Here is a 13,390-nt window from a genome sequence, read left to right on the forward strand (position 1 = left end):
GTGAGTGTGGTGTGTGTGTGTGGTGGGGGGGGGGGGCGGAGTTGGGTGAAGAGGAAGAAGAGAAATGCTAACTCCAGAGAAAATTGTTCTCTCAACCTGAGAGTAAAACAATAATATTAATGTTATCCGTATACACAAACCCTGTGATTTACAAGGTTTAGTTTATTGTATCTTTCAACATCTGTAGTTAAATGAAGCTAATTTTAAGTTCAGAGTGTAGAACACTTCTCTAAACAGATTTAGTTTTAGTAGGAGAACTATTTCTTTCATATTAATCTTGAAATCTTTAAGATGTATACTACTTTAATATTTTGTTAAAAAAGCAAGGTAATAAAATAAAAATAAAAACTAAAAGGGAAAATTAACAATTAAATAGGAGCCTTTCTGGGCTGGGGATGTGGCTCAAGCGGTAGCACGCTCGCCTGGCATGCGTGCGGCCCGGGTTCGATCCTCAGCACCACATACAAACAAAGATGTTGTGTCTGCCGAAAACTAAAAAAAAAAAATAAATATTAAAATTCTCTCTCTCTCTCTCTCCCTCTCTCTTAAAAAAAAAAATAGGAGCCATTCTGATTACCTGCTGATATAATTAAGGGAAGAAGCTGCTAGTTCAGTAGGAAAAACATTAAGCTGGGACCTTGAAGATCTGGGATTCAGTTCATATTTGCAATTAACCAGTGTTTGACTCTGAATAAAACAATTCATCTGAGTCTCAGGTTCATAATCTGTAAACTGAGGGGTTTAGATGGAATAAATATTGGTTCTAGCCAAGGAAACAGGATAATCATCTATGGGCATTTTAAAGAGCATATATGATCTTTATCTAGGAGTAGAGGGTTTTTGTTTTTTGTTTTTATTTTTGGTACCAGGGATTGAGCCCAGGGGTGCTTAACCACTGACTCACAACTCCAGCCCTTTTTTATATTTTATTTAGAGACAGGGTCTCATTGAGTTGCTTAGGGCCTTGCTAAGTTGCTGAGGCTGGCTTCCACAACCCTTAAGTCTAAGCTTTCATCTTTTTCAATTTTTTTTTTTTCCCTTTTAGCAGTACTGGGGATTGAATCAGGGGACCCTACCACTGAGCTACATCCCTAGCCCTTTTTATTTTCTTTTTGAGAAAGGGTCTTGTCGAGTTGCAGAGGCTGGCTTGAACTTGCAATCCTCCGCCTTACCCTCCTGAGTTGCTGGACTATAGGCATGTACCACCAGCATGGCCTGCTGTCTTATTTTAAAACAATCCTGAAGAATTCTAATTTTCTAGTCCAAGGATTAACAAATATAGCCTACAGGGCAAATTTGGGTCACTGACAGTTTTTTTTTAAAGAGTGAGAGAGAGAGAGAATTTCTTAATATTTATTTTTTAGTTTTCGGCGGACACAACACCTTTGTTTGTATGTGGTGCTGAGGATCGAACCCGGGCCGCACGCATGCCAGGCGAGCGCGCTACCGCTTGAGCCACATCCCCAGCCCTCACTGACAGTTTTTTTTGTAAATAAAGTTCTATTGGAAAAAAAAATCATCATTTGTTTACATATTGCCTTTGACTACTCTTGAGCCATCAGGACAAAGATGAGTAGCCTATAAAGTCTAAAATTTTTAGTGCTTGGCTTCTTAGAGAAAAATTTTGCTGATTCCTATTCTATACTACTGTTATGCAATCTATTGTAAACTTCTAAGTTGAATTGCTTTTAAGTTACTTCAAAGAACTAATAGTGCATTGGGGGCTATTTGGGGGAGATTAAATAACCTTTAACTAGAGAGGCTACTATTATTTCTTGCTGCTGCTACTTTTTTTGGGGGGGTGGGGTACTAGGGATAGAACCTAGGGATGCTTTACCACTGAGCTACACCCCTAGTCCTTTTTTATTTTGAGACAGGGTCTCACTAAGTTGCTTAGGGCCTCGCTAATTTGCTGAGTCTGCTCTTGAACTTGTTACTCTCTTGCCTCTGCCTCTCCAAGTTTCTGGGATTGCAGGTGTGGCTCACTGCGCTCAGCACTGTTATTTCAATCTGGAGTTTTATGAATAGAAATGTTAAAAATACTAATTACAGTGGATATAAAAAAAGAACTATTTTGTAGATATATACATAAATATTTTATAATATCAAAAATTTATCAGGGTCTTACATTAACAAGCATTTCATAAGGTCTACAACAGTTTTCATAACTTCTGGGGAAATCTGCTTGTTGGTTGTTGAATAAAGTAGTAAAATCCAGATAAGTCTATTTTACTGTAAAGCCCAACAGAAAACATACTGAGGGGTTGGGGGTATAGCTCAGTTGGTAGAGTGCTTGCCTCACATGCATGCACAAGGCCCTGAGTTCAATCCCCAGTACCAAAACAAACAAACAAACAAACAAACAAACAAAAACATACTGAGAACTATAACCTTCATTCATTTTTCCCCATAATTATTCTCAAATGTCCCTTAAAAACACATGGAACAGCTTCATTTGGTATATTTTTATAAACACAGGGTGCGGTGTTTCTACTCATTTTAAGTGAAGATTATAAAGGCTTTTAGTAGTTTCTAAATGTAATTCTTTTACTTCCTTGGTTATTGTTTCAAGTTATATCAAACTGCAAATGCTCACAAATGTGGTCTGTGCTTCTCTAAGTGGATGTGTGACTATGTGCTAGCAGATATCAACAAACAAACCACCATCAAGAAATAGAATAACCACAGTGCATCTTCCTAGAGGTTAAATTTCACCAGTTTGAGGGGCCAAGGGCTAAACAACTTAATTATTGACAAAATATTTTAGTGAGTAATTTAAAACATTCTAATTATTAACATAAACATGCACCTATTGTAGAATAACATGCAAAATCAACATGAATTGAAAAAAAATAAGAGATTCCCATAGAACTTCTGCACCTATGGCAGGTAATTTTCTCAATTCACTCTCTTCTGCTATCTTGGATACTTAGTGGAACAGTCCAATTTTTGTCCACAATTGATGTAATATAAACCCCTAATTCTTAGGAATCAGATTCCTAATAATTAAATCAAGGCATGAGTACAAGCTTTTGCTTCTGCAGCTTAAATGTGTATGAAAGATATTTACTTAAGCAAATTTATTCAAAGTATATTTAGTGGTATCTTTTAAATTTTTTTTGTAGATGGACACAATATCTTTATTTTTTAAATTTATTTTTATATGCTGCTGAGGATCTAATCCAGGGCCTCACATGTATTAGACAAGGTGCTCTACCACTAAACTACAACCCCAGCCCTATTCAGTAGTTTTATGGTTGCAATTTTGCATGTAACAATCAGCCTGGAAACAACCTAGCAAAATATAAACATCATCCTTGAGTTTTCTATTCTCTTCATACCTTTATCCAATTGATAACAAATCCTGTTGATTCTATAGCTAAAATGTTCTGAATTTGTCCAGTATATTCCATTTTTACTACTATTGGCTTAGTCAAATTGATCATTTCTTGTCTGACCTAGCCTAACAAGTCTCATCTCTACTCATTATCCAGGAAATTCTCCATATAGCTGTCAGAACAATTGTTTAAAATTTTAAGTTAGGTCATGTTTATCTCCAGTTTAAGACCTTGTATTAGCTCCCTACAATATGGCAGGGGAAGGAGGGGGAACAAATTTCCTATTCTAGCTTACAAAACCCTATATACCCCATGTAACAAGCTACTTTCCCAGTGTCATCTACCATTACTCTTCTTTATGATCACATATAACCCTAGTTACATCCATATTTTTATTCCTTAAACATGCTGTACCATGCTTTTTCCCACCAGAGAGCTGGTATACTAGCTATGCCTGGAATTTCTAGTGTCTGGCAACTTCTATTGGGTATATCTCAGTTTATTTTATTTTGTTTTTTATTTTAGAGAGGGGGTCTCACTAAGTTGCTAAGGCTAGTCTGGAACTCACAATCTTCCTGCCTCAGCCTCCTAAGTAGCTGGGATTACAGGCACAAAGATCACTGCTCTTGGTTTTAGACCTGTTTTTTTTTTTTTTTTTTTAAGATCTGTTTAAATGCTACTTATTCACAGAGGTCTACTCTGGAGACCACCAGTTACTTCTCTATCACTCTAATTTCAATTCCTTGTACAGTATTTGTGACTAAATAGTTTAAAAAATATGTATGTATACATATATTTGCTTGTTGAATATACTCTACCCCTTTCTCTTTTTCCCTCCCTCTCTAAAGCAAGAGTGAAAGTTCCATTAAAATAAGGGAACAAGGGACCTTGTCTGCCATTCTAACTCTAGGACCTGAATGCTTGTCAGGCACTTGTCAGTAAATAATTGTAGAATCAATGAATAAATAATGGAGTATGGATCTCAATATTATGAATCAAATTCTAACAAATGTTTACATTTACAGAAATTTAGAAGTATAACAATCTTTACTATTCCTTCAAATCTAACTTTATACTCTATGTAAGAATTCTTCGTTTCTGTTAGGAGTTTGACTCACAATTAGCTGTGTGATATTGGAACAGAAAAAAGATAAATCAAGGAGCAATATAAAAACAAACCAATGTAGAAAAGAATCAAAACAAACCAATGCATATGTCAGAAATTTAAAATATATTGGTGGAGCCATTACAAATCAATGGGAGAAATTATGGATTGCTCTAGTGTTTTCAGTGAGTTCCACGGAACACTATAGCAGTGCTGTTCAAGAGGACTTCCTGTGAAAATGGAACTGTTCTTTATCTGCAATGTTCAATACTGTAGTAACTAGCCACATGTGGCTACTGAGTACTTAAAAAGGTGATCAGTGTGACTGAGGAACCTAATTATTTTATTTAATTAAAATTAAAAATTTAAATAGCCACATGTGGACAGTTGCAATGGTGCATACTTGTAATACCAGCAACTCAGGAGGCTGAGGCAGGATCACAAGTTCAAGGCCAGCTTCAGAAACTTAGTGAGATCCTGTCTCAAAAAATAAAAAACGGGGACTGGAGATGTGGCTCAAGCGGTAGCATGCTCGTCCGGCATGCGTGCAGCCCGGGTTCGATCCTCAGCACCACATACAAACAAAGATGTTGTGTCTGCCGAAAACTAAAAAATAAATAAATTAAAAAAAAATAAATAAATAAAAAATGACTAGGGACTTAGCTCAGTGGTAAAGCATCTCTGTTTTCAATTCCTAGTACCAAAACCAAACCAAACCAAACCAAACCCAAAACAAACCACATGTAACCAGTAGCTAGTATACTAGATAGCTCAGTAGCATAGATAAGAAAAAAGAAAAAAGACTATATAGTTAAAAAAGTTGGAGAAATGCTAAATCCTAAAACTCTTTTATTAGAGATTTATAATACACACAAGCACATTGGAGGCTAGAAAAGATTTGAGAATAAAAAATTCATTTAACTGTTTTTGGTTTGATTTTTCCCACTTTTTTGACCACGAAGTCGATTTAGTTGTTGTTGTTGACACCTTGTCTGTGCACTGAAGTAGAGGATATACTTGCTTGGTTTTTAAATAAATGGCACTGTGATAACTTGTTAACCATTTGACTAAAAATAGTTAGAATTGTAGAATGCTGCTTTATATCAAATTATATTCCAGAAAGATGTGTGAAATGAGAAATATGAGAAATATGAAACATAGAAAACAGAAGCTAATACATTCATATTACTGGTCAATAAACACATGAAAAGACACTCAATACCTTACTAGTAATCAACGAAATGAAAGTTAAAAAAAAAAAAAATAGGTAAGACATGCAAGTTAAAACTAGATTTCCTTTTTCACCTAATCATCAAATTAGCAAAGATGAGAATACTACTAATAATTAGCGTTGTTGAACCTAAGGAAAAATGAACACTCTCATTTTGACAGGAATGTAAACAAAAGCAATTTTGGGAGGGGGGGACCTGGGCATCAAACTCAGGGATGCTTTACCACTGAACTAACGATCTGTAGTCCTTTTTATTGTTTGAGATAGGGTCTTGCAAAATTGCTGAGAATGGACTTGAACTTGTGATCATCCTTCCTCAGCCTCATGAGTTTCTGGGATTACAGGTGGGTGCCATTGCAAAAGCAAGCTTTTTGAAGGGTAATTGGACATTACATTTTAATTTCTTTTCCTGCTGTCTGAAGGACTGAACACAGAGGTGCTTTGCCACTGGCTATGTCCTTGGACCTTTCTACTTCCTAATTTTAGACAGGGACTTTCTAAATTGCCAGGGATGGCCTCGAAATTGAGATCCTCTTGCCTCAGCTTCCAGAGTAATTAGGATTACAGGTATGTACTACCATGACCAGCTGACATTACATTTTAATACTTAAGAAGTGTACATAATGCAGGGATTATACTTTTAAACATTTATCTTATGGGAAATGTTATATTTGTAAAAATAGCCACACCAATATTTACATCAGAAAAATTATAAACAACATGGAGTTAAAAAGATGACTGGTATGTTTAAATAATGGGGTTCCTACATAATGAAAGTTTTTAACTATTAAAGTTGTAGATGTAAATTTATTGACACAGAAAAATGTTCATACTATGTTATGAAAAGGGCAGTTTCCATTATGAAGTCAAACAACAACAAGTGCTGGCGAGGATGTGGGGAAAAGGGTACACTTGTACATTGCTGGTGGGACTGCAAATTGGTGCAGCCAATTTGGAAAGCAGTATGGAGATTTCTTGGAAAGCTGGGAATGGAGCCACCATTTGACCCAGCTATTCCCCTTCTCGGTCTATTCCCTAAAGACCTAAAAAGAGCATGCTACAGGGACACTGCTACATCGATGTTCATAGCAGCACAATTCACAATAGCAAGACTGTGGAACCAACCTAGATGCCCTTCAATAGACGAATGGATAAAAAAAATGTGGCATTTATACACAATGGAGTATTACTCTGCATTAAAAAATGACAAAATCATAGAATTTGCAGGGAAATGGATGGCATTAGAGCAGATTATGCTAAGTGAAGCTAGCCAATCCCTAAAAAACAAATGCCAAATGTCTTCTTTGATATAAGGAGAGTAACTAAGAACAGAGTAGGGACGAAGAGCATGAGAAGAAGATTAACATTAAACAGGGATGAGAGGTGGGAGGGAAAGGGAGAGAGAAGGGAAATTGCATGGAAATGGAAGGAGACCCTCAGGGTTATACAAAAGTACATACAAGAGGAAGTGAGGGGAAAGGGAAAAATAATACAAGGGGGACAAATGAATGACAGTAGAGGGGGCAGAGAGAGAAGAGGGGAGGGGAGGGGGGATAGTAGAGGATAGGAAAGGCAGCAGAACACAACAGACACTAGTATGGCAATATGTAAACCAATGGATGTGTAACTGATGTGATTCTGCAATCTGTATATGGGGTAAAAATGGGAGCTCATAACCCACTTGAATCAAAGGGTGAAATATGATATATCAAGAACTATGTAATGTTTTGAATAACCAACAATAAAAAATTAAAAAATAAAGAAAAGGGCAGTTTCATAAAATTTGTATATAATAAAAATATACACAAAATAAGAACAATACCCATTAAAAACTTTCTTTAAGAAATAGGATTAGGGGCTGGGGTTGTAGCTCAGTGGTACAGCACTCGCCTAGCATGTGTGAGGGGCTGGATTTAATCCTCAGCATCACATAAAAATAAATAAATAAATAAAATAAAGGTGGTGTGCCCAACCAGAACTAAAAATAAATAGATAGGAAAAAAGAAATGAAAAAAAAAAAAATAGAATTAATACTTTTTTGCTTCTTCCCCTTTTTCTGCAGTGCTGGGGATTGAACATCCCTTTCTTTTCCTCTTTGGTACTGGGAAATGAACCCAGGGGTGCTCCACCACTGAGCTACATCCCCAGCCCTTTTTCTTTTCTTTCTTGCTTTTTTTTTTTTTTAGTTTTAGTTGTAGATGAGCACAATACCTTTATTTTATTTATTTATTTTTATGTGGTGCTGAGGATTGAACCTAGTGCCTACACGTGCTAGGCAAGCTTTCTACCACTAAGCTACACTCCCAGCACTTCCCAGTCCTTTTTGAGATAGGATCTCATTAAGTTGCCCAGGCTGGCCTTGAATTTGCCATCCTCCTGCCTTAGCCTCCTGTGTAGCTGGGATTACAAGTGTGGGTCACCACCCCCTTTCTTTTTAAAATGAACACATAAACAACGAATACAACTATTTCCATTTGGGGGGGGGGATTATCTCCTTGTAGGTTTATGCTGACCTAAAATATGCCTGTTTCTTTAATTTACAAGTCTTACTTCTATCCCTTGGAAAAAACAAAGTCCATCTTTTCCATAACCTGCAAACACAATTTAAATATAATTTGCTATTTACAAAACATAAAAAAAATCATGCCCAACTTTTTTGCTGTAGACGGACACAACACCTTTATTTATTTATTTTTATGTGGTGTTGAGAATAGATTCTAGTGCCTCACACATGCTAGGCAAGTACTCTACCACTGAGCTACAACCTCAGCCCTACATCCAACTATTTTTTTTAAAATGTTTATTTAGTTGTAGATGAACACACAGTATCTTATTTTTATGTGGTGCTGAGGACTGAACCCAGTGCCTCACAAGAGGCAAGCACTTTACCACTGAGCTACAGCCTCAGCCCCCACTATGTCCAACTTTTAATGTATGATTCCATTTGCACTTTCACAAAAAGAATCACATTCAAGACCAAATGTGTTTTTCATGGCAGCATTAACAGAAATATTTCAGGAAGGAAGTTCAAGCCTTGTCTTGGGGCTTTAATTTCCCCCAATTAAATACTTCCTTTTAGTCCTAAGCCTAAACCACTGGAAATTTGTATAATGTGATATGTAAAAATTAACATCAAGATTTATATTACCCTCTTGAGTGCAGAGATTAGATTTTATTCATCCTTATATTTTCAGTGTCTGATAAACTAGAGAAGTTTTAATACGTGAATATTTTTCTTGAGCAGAATAGAGAAATGAAATTCTACTTTGAAAAAACTCCTAAAAACATGCAATTGTTACAAGCATAGGAAATGTTATTAATTTTAGGGCTTATAAATTAAAATGACATTTCTTTCTTTTTCTTTTTATACTAGGGATTGAACTCAGGGGGCACTTAACCACTGAGTCACATCCCTAGTCCTCTTTTGTATTTTATTTAGAGACAGGGTCTCAGTGAGTTGCTTAGGGCCTCACTAAGTTATTGAGGCAGACCTGGAACTTGCAGTCCTCCGGCCTCAGCCTCCTAAGGCACTGGATTTATAGGTGTGTGCCAGCTTCTAAGTAATAAAAAATTCTTAAAAAGTTTTCTAAGTTTCAAGGACTACTGCTGCTATCAGCAATAATCTTGATTTTTTTTTTCAGTCTGTATTGAACCACATTACTACCCAATTGCTTCCAATCACATATTGGATAGAAAGTCAAAACAGGTTAGTCGTGTTGAAGGAGGTGGCCTCTTAGGGAATCTGGTTCTGAAAGTTAAAAACTTTACTCTTTTGGATTAGTAATATTCAACCCCCAAATTCAATTTTTTTGGATAATGTGATTATCCAAATAATTTGGGTACTAGTAGGGATCTGAGCAGTAAATTTTTAATATAGTCTAGAATTGATCAGTTTTGAAAGAGATTATCTGGGCCTTGAGGACTTTCCTTTTTGATTGTCAGTGAGGTTTACTTACCCAAAAGGTTTAAAGGATTGTTAAGGAGAGAGGAGTCCTGGACTTAAAAAATCAGAAATGATGGGCTGGGGCTATAGGTCAGTGGTAGAGCACTTGCCTAGCACCTCTGAGGCCCTGAGTTCAATCCTCAGCACCATGCAAAAATAAATAGAACAAAGGTGTTGCGCCAAAAAAAAAAAAAAAAAAAAGAAATTATAATTGAAAGCTTCATACAGGTATAGATGGAATTTGATCAGTGAAGACCTTACTAACATTTTTGAACCTATATGTGTGGTAAGGCCACTGCTTTTCAGAAGTGCTGACAATTCACTTATGATACTAGGGTGGGCTTGCCTTGACCATATAAAATGCTAGTTGATCCCCACACTGGGATGTGTATCATCATTAAAAGGTATGTAATTTTATCCAATATATGTTTCTTTAGACTGGTCATTCCACTGGGAAATAATTCATCAGTCTCTTTAGCAATTATTTCAAGATTTGGTCTCTTATAAAATGAATTAATTTATGGGTTTAGTCTCTTCATTCCCTTCTTTTGGCAATTAACCAAGACATTATTTTATATTAATTTTTTAAACGGAACTCTAGTCACTTTATTCTTCAAAATTGTAACATTTTTCTACTATCTATCAAATTAAGTAAAACAGCCTGACATTCAGTGATTTCCACAAAAAATTGCCTGATTTTTTTTCTGATATTTTTCCTATATACTATATACTTGTTTCTATATACTATAGGAACAAGATCATTTCTCCTGTAGGTTCTGGTTATTAGGCAATAGTGGGTTAGTACTAAGTGGGTTGTTGTCCCAGAAGAAGGAACAAAAGAAAACCAGCTCTCCATCCTCACTCCAACAGAGATGATGGGATGGAAGTAAACACCGCACTACCATCTTTCTGAAACAGATCTGTCATGCTGTTGTCATGTAAAATCATTACACTTGGTTATTTTAAAACCTGGATCTATAGACCAGGATGTGCTAGAATTTCAGACTTCTATGAACTTGGACTGGGGGAAAAAAAGGCATATTCATTTTTAATTTTCTTCAATAAGTACAGGCAATAAATTAGAGTAGTATTAACAGTTTCTATGTCTTTGTCACCAAAATTTAATTTATATTCATCACTACTTTGAATTATATAATTAGGCCTGCTGCTGGATGATATTTAATGCACAGAGAAGTGCATGTGTAACTATACCACACATTTAAAAAATATTTTGAAGACTTTCAAAAACATTGATTTCCTCTTTATGTCTATGTATTTTACTTTATACATCTAAAAGAATTTTTAAAAAAATATTTATTTTTTGGTTGTAGTGGACACAAAACCTTTATTTTATTTATTTATTTTTATGTGGTGCTGAGGATCAAACCCAGGGCCTTGCACATGCAAGGCAAGTACTCTACCGCTGAGCTACAACCCCAGCCCCTTAAAAGCATTTTTGAGGTCTGTTCCCAGATCAGATGGCCAGAGAGACCCAGACTGTAAAAGAGGTTAGGCACCTTTGTATTTATAACTATTAATTGCTTATATTATCTAAACTCTTGGGCATGGAATTCACAGCTCATAATCTGTTATACCCACTTTACCATTCTCGTCTCTTCCCTACCTCTACTTTCTATACTATGCTCTAGCCATATTAGACAACATCAATGCTTCTTAGCTGGTGGCAGATAGACAAGTTTTTGGGTTAATACTAGCTAATAGAGAGCCACCATGCTGTTTTGGGCTTTACCTTATATAACTCTTCTTTGCCAAGTGCATTCTTCTTTGTCAAACGGTCTGTTTCCCCTAATACTTGGTGATCCTAATAGGATTATATTTTAAATATCAAATCTTGTTCCTAACTTAAACGATTAATAATAGTAGACACCCCTCTAAATTTGCAAGGCACCAGGTGAGTGGATGTTGGTCAACCCCAGAATCTCATAAATTGGCTTAACTCTGATGCAAGAAAGGGAAAGAAAAGACAGCAGTAACTGAGGCAGACTTCATTTAAGACTGAGGGATGGAACTCTGCTGAAAGGAAAGGCAGGCATAGATCCGCTCAGTTCCCAGAGCAGTTATTCAAAACTTTCAGCACTCTGCTCAATCCTCTCATTCTATTCTCAACTCTGTTGTCAAATGACCCCCATCTTCATGTTACAGAGCCAACTCCCCCAATTTCCTACCCTTCCCTACCTCTCATTTTCTCTACTCTAGTTTGATGGATGGCAATCCTCAATATTAGTCATCTGGGGAGGGTTAAAAAAATTCTGATTGCTGGCCCTTACAGTTTAATTGGTCTAGGGTGAGGCAACTAAAAAAAAAAATGCTTTCCAGGTGATTCTAAAGAGTACACAAGGTTTTTGGCTGGGGTTGTGGCTCAGAGGTAGAGCGCTTGCCTCACGTGTGTGTGAGACACTGGGTTCCATTCTCAGCACCGCATATAAATAAGTGAATAAAATAAACGTTCATCAGCAACTAAAAAAATACATAAAAGAAAAAAGTACCAAGGTTTAGTTCACTAGGTTTCTTGATACATTAGTCTTCTTCATCCTTTGTTTATGGTTCAATGGTACAATTTAATTCTTAAAAAAAAAATCCCATCTTTAAAGAAAACATTATTGGGGCCCACATTATGGTTCCTAATTTGTCTCCTTTAAGATAAACCTTATAAAAGGGGTAGTTTAAAAGGAAGTCTACACCAATATGGTTTTCGCCAATTATATCCTAATCCCCTTTTACTCTTCCAGGCCTGAAACTTTCCACTTGTACCCCCCCCCCATTTCTTTTACAAGCTACTGCTCACTAGTCTTTTAACACAGTTCTTTGAGTCACCCAAAGGTCACCTGGGAAAAGTCATCCTCTATAAACAGGGGTCCATCATCTGTGCTCAGACACCATCCTGTATAATTTTACTGTGCTACCATTGTGGAATCATCGTCTGCAGTTCGAAGAGCTGAGTATTTCTTTCGCGTCCGACTTTGAACTTAAAGCACGGAAAACACTGAAAGAAAAGTCTGAGGAATGAATGGAAAGGAACGGCAGGAAAGGGAGGCTGGAGGCGGGGACAAATGGGGGAGGGGGCGTGCCTGTGTTGGGGGCGGAGGCTATGACGGGCGGCGTTGAGAATCTAGCGGGAGCACAGGAGGGGGGGAGATACACTAGTTTGGATGGAGGACAAAGCGATCCACAACCGGGACAAACTGAGACAAACCGAAGTGGGGAGCAGGCTTCTTACCTGCCTCAGGCCTCACCACCCCAACCAGCCTTCAAGCACCTCAGTATTGGCCGGAAAGCGAGAGCTAAGGTCGCAAACCCAGAGTTTCTTTCCCCACCCTTGCGACATTCCTCTCTAGCGGAGGCAGAATGTAACTGAGTTCCTAGTCCTGCCGTAAGGTGAGGAAGAAAAATCTAGGCGGGGCTGCCCCGGGCGGAGGACTTAGGGCGTGTCTGCGCAAGCGCAGTTGTGCGTTCTGGCGTCGTCACGTGCGGGGGCGGGGCCGGGCGGAGCCGGCCCAGGCTGGCAGTAGGGGCGTGGGAGTTAAGTGCGCGCGCGCCTGTTCTCCTGCAGCCGAGGAGTCGCGCGGGGCGGGGCCGCGTGCGCGGGTCGGGGCGCGCGGGCGAACGGACTAGGGTCGCGGCGGCAGTTGGTGTGCCTTGGGAGAGTCTTGCCGGATTGTGAGAGGCGGCGGTGGAAGCAGCTCTCCGCACCAGCAGAGGCGGCGACCCCGATTGAGGCGGCGGGCCAACGCGTGCTCTCTGGCGGGGGTGCG

At 37.9% G+C, this 13,390-nt stretch overlaps 1 protein-coding gene across 1 annotated transcript in view; it reads right to left on the reverse strand.

Annotated features, from left to right (window-relative positions):
- Senp8 (SUMO peptidase family member, NEDD8 specific) overlaps positions 1-12,988 on the reverse strand; it is a 21,824-nt gene extending 8,836 nt beyond the window's left edge. Inside the window, exon 1 of the mRNA XM_015480470.2 lies at positions 12,856-12,988. The gene's annotated coding sequence lies outside the window, so the exon portion shown is untranslated. The remainder of the gene's footprint in view (positions 1-12,855) is intronic.
- Positions 12,989-13,390: the final 402 nt, after the last annotated feature.

This window comes from Marmota marmota, unplaced genomic scaffold (assembly GCF_001458135.2).
Source record: "Marmota marmota marmota unplaced genomic scaffold, marMar, whole genome shotgun sequence".
Classification (NCBI taxonomy): domain Eukaryota; kingdom Metazoa; phylum Chordata; class Mammalia; order Rodentia; family Sciuridae; genus Marmota; species Marmota marmota.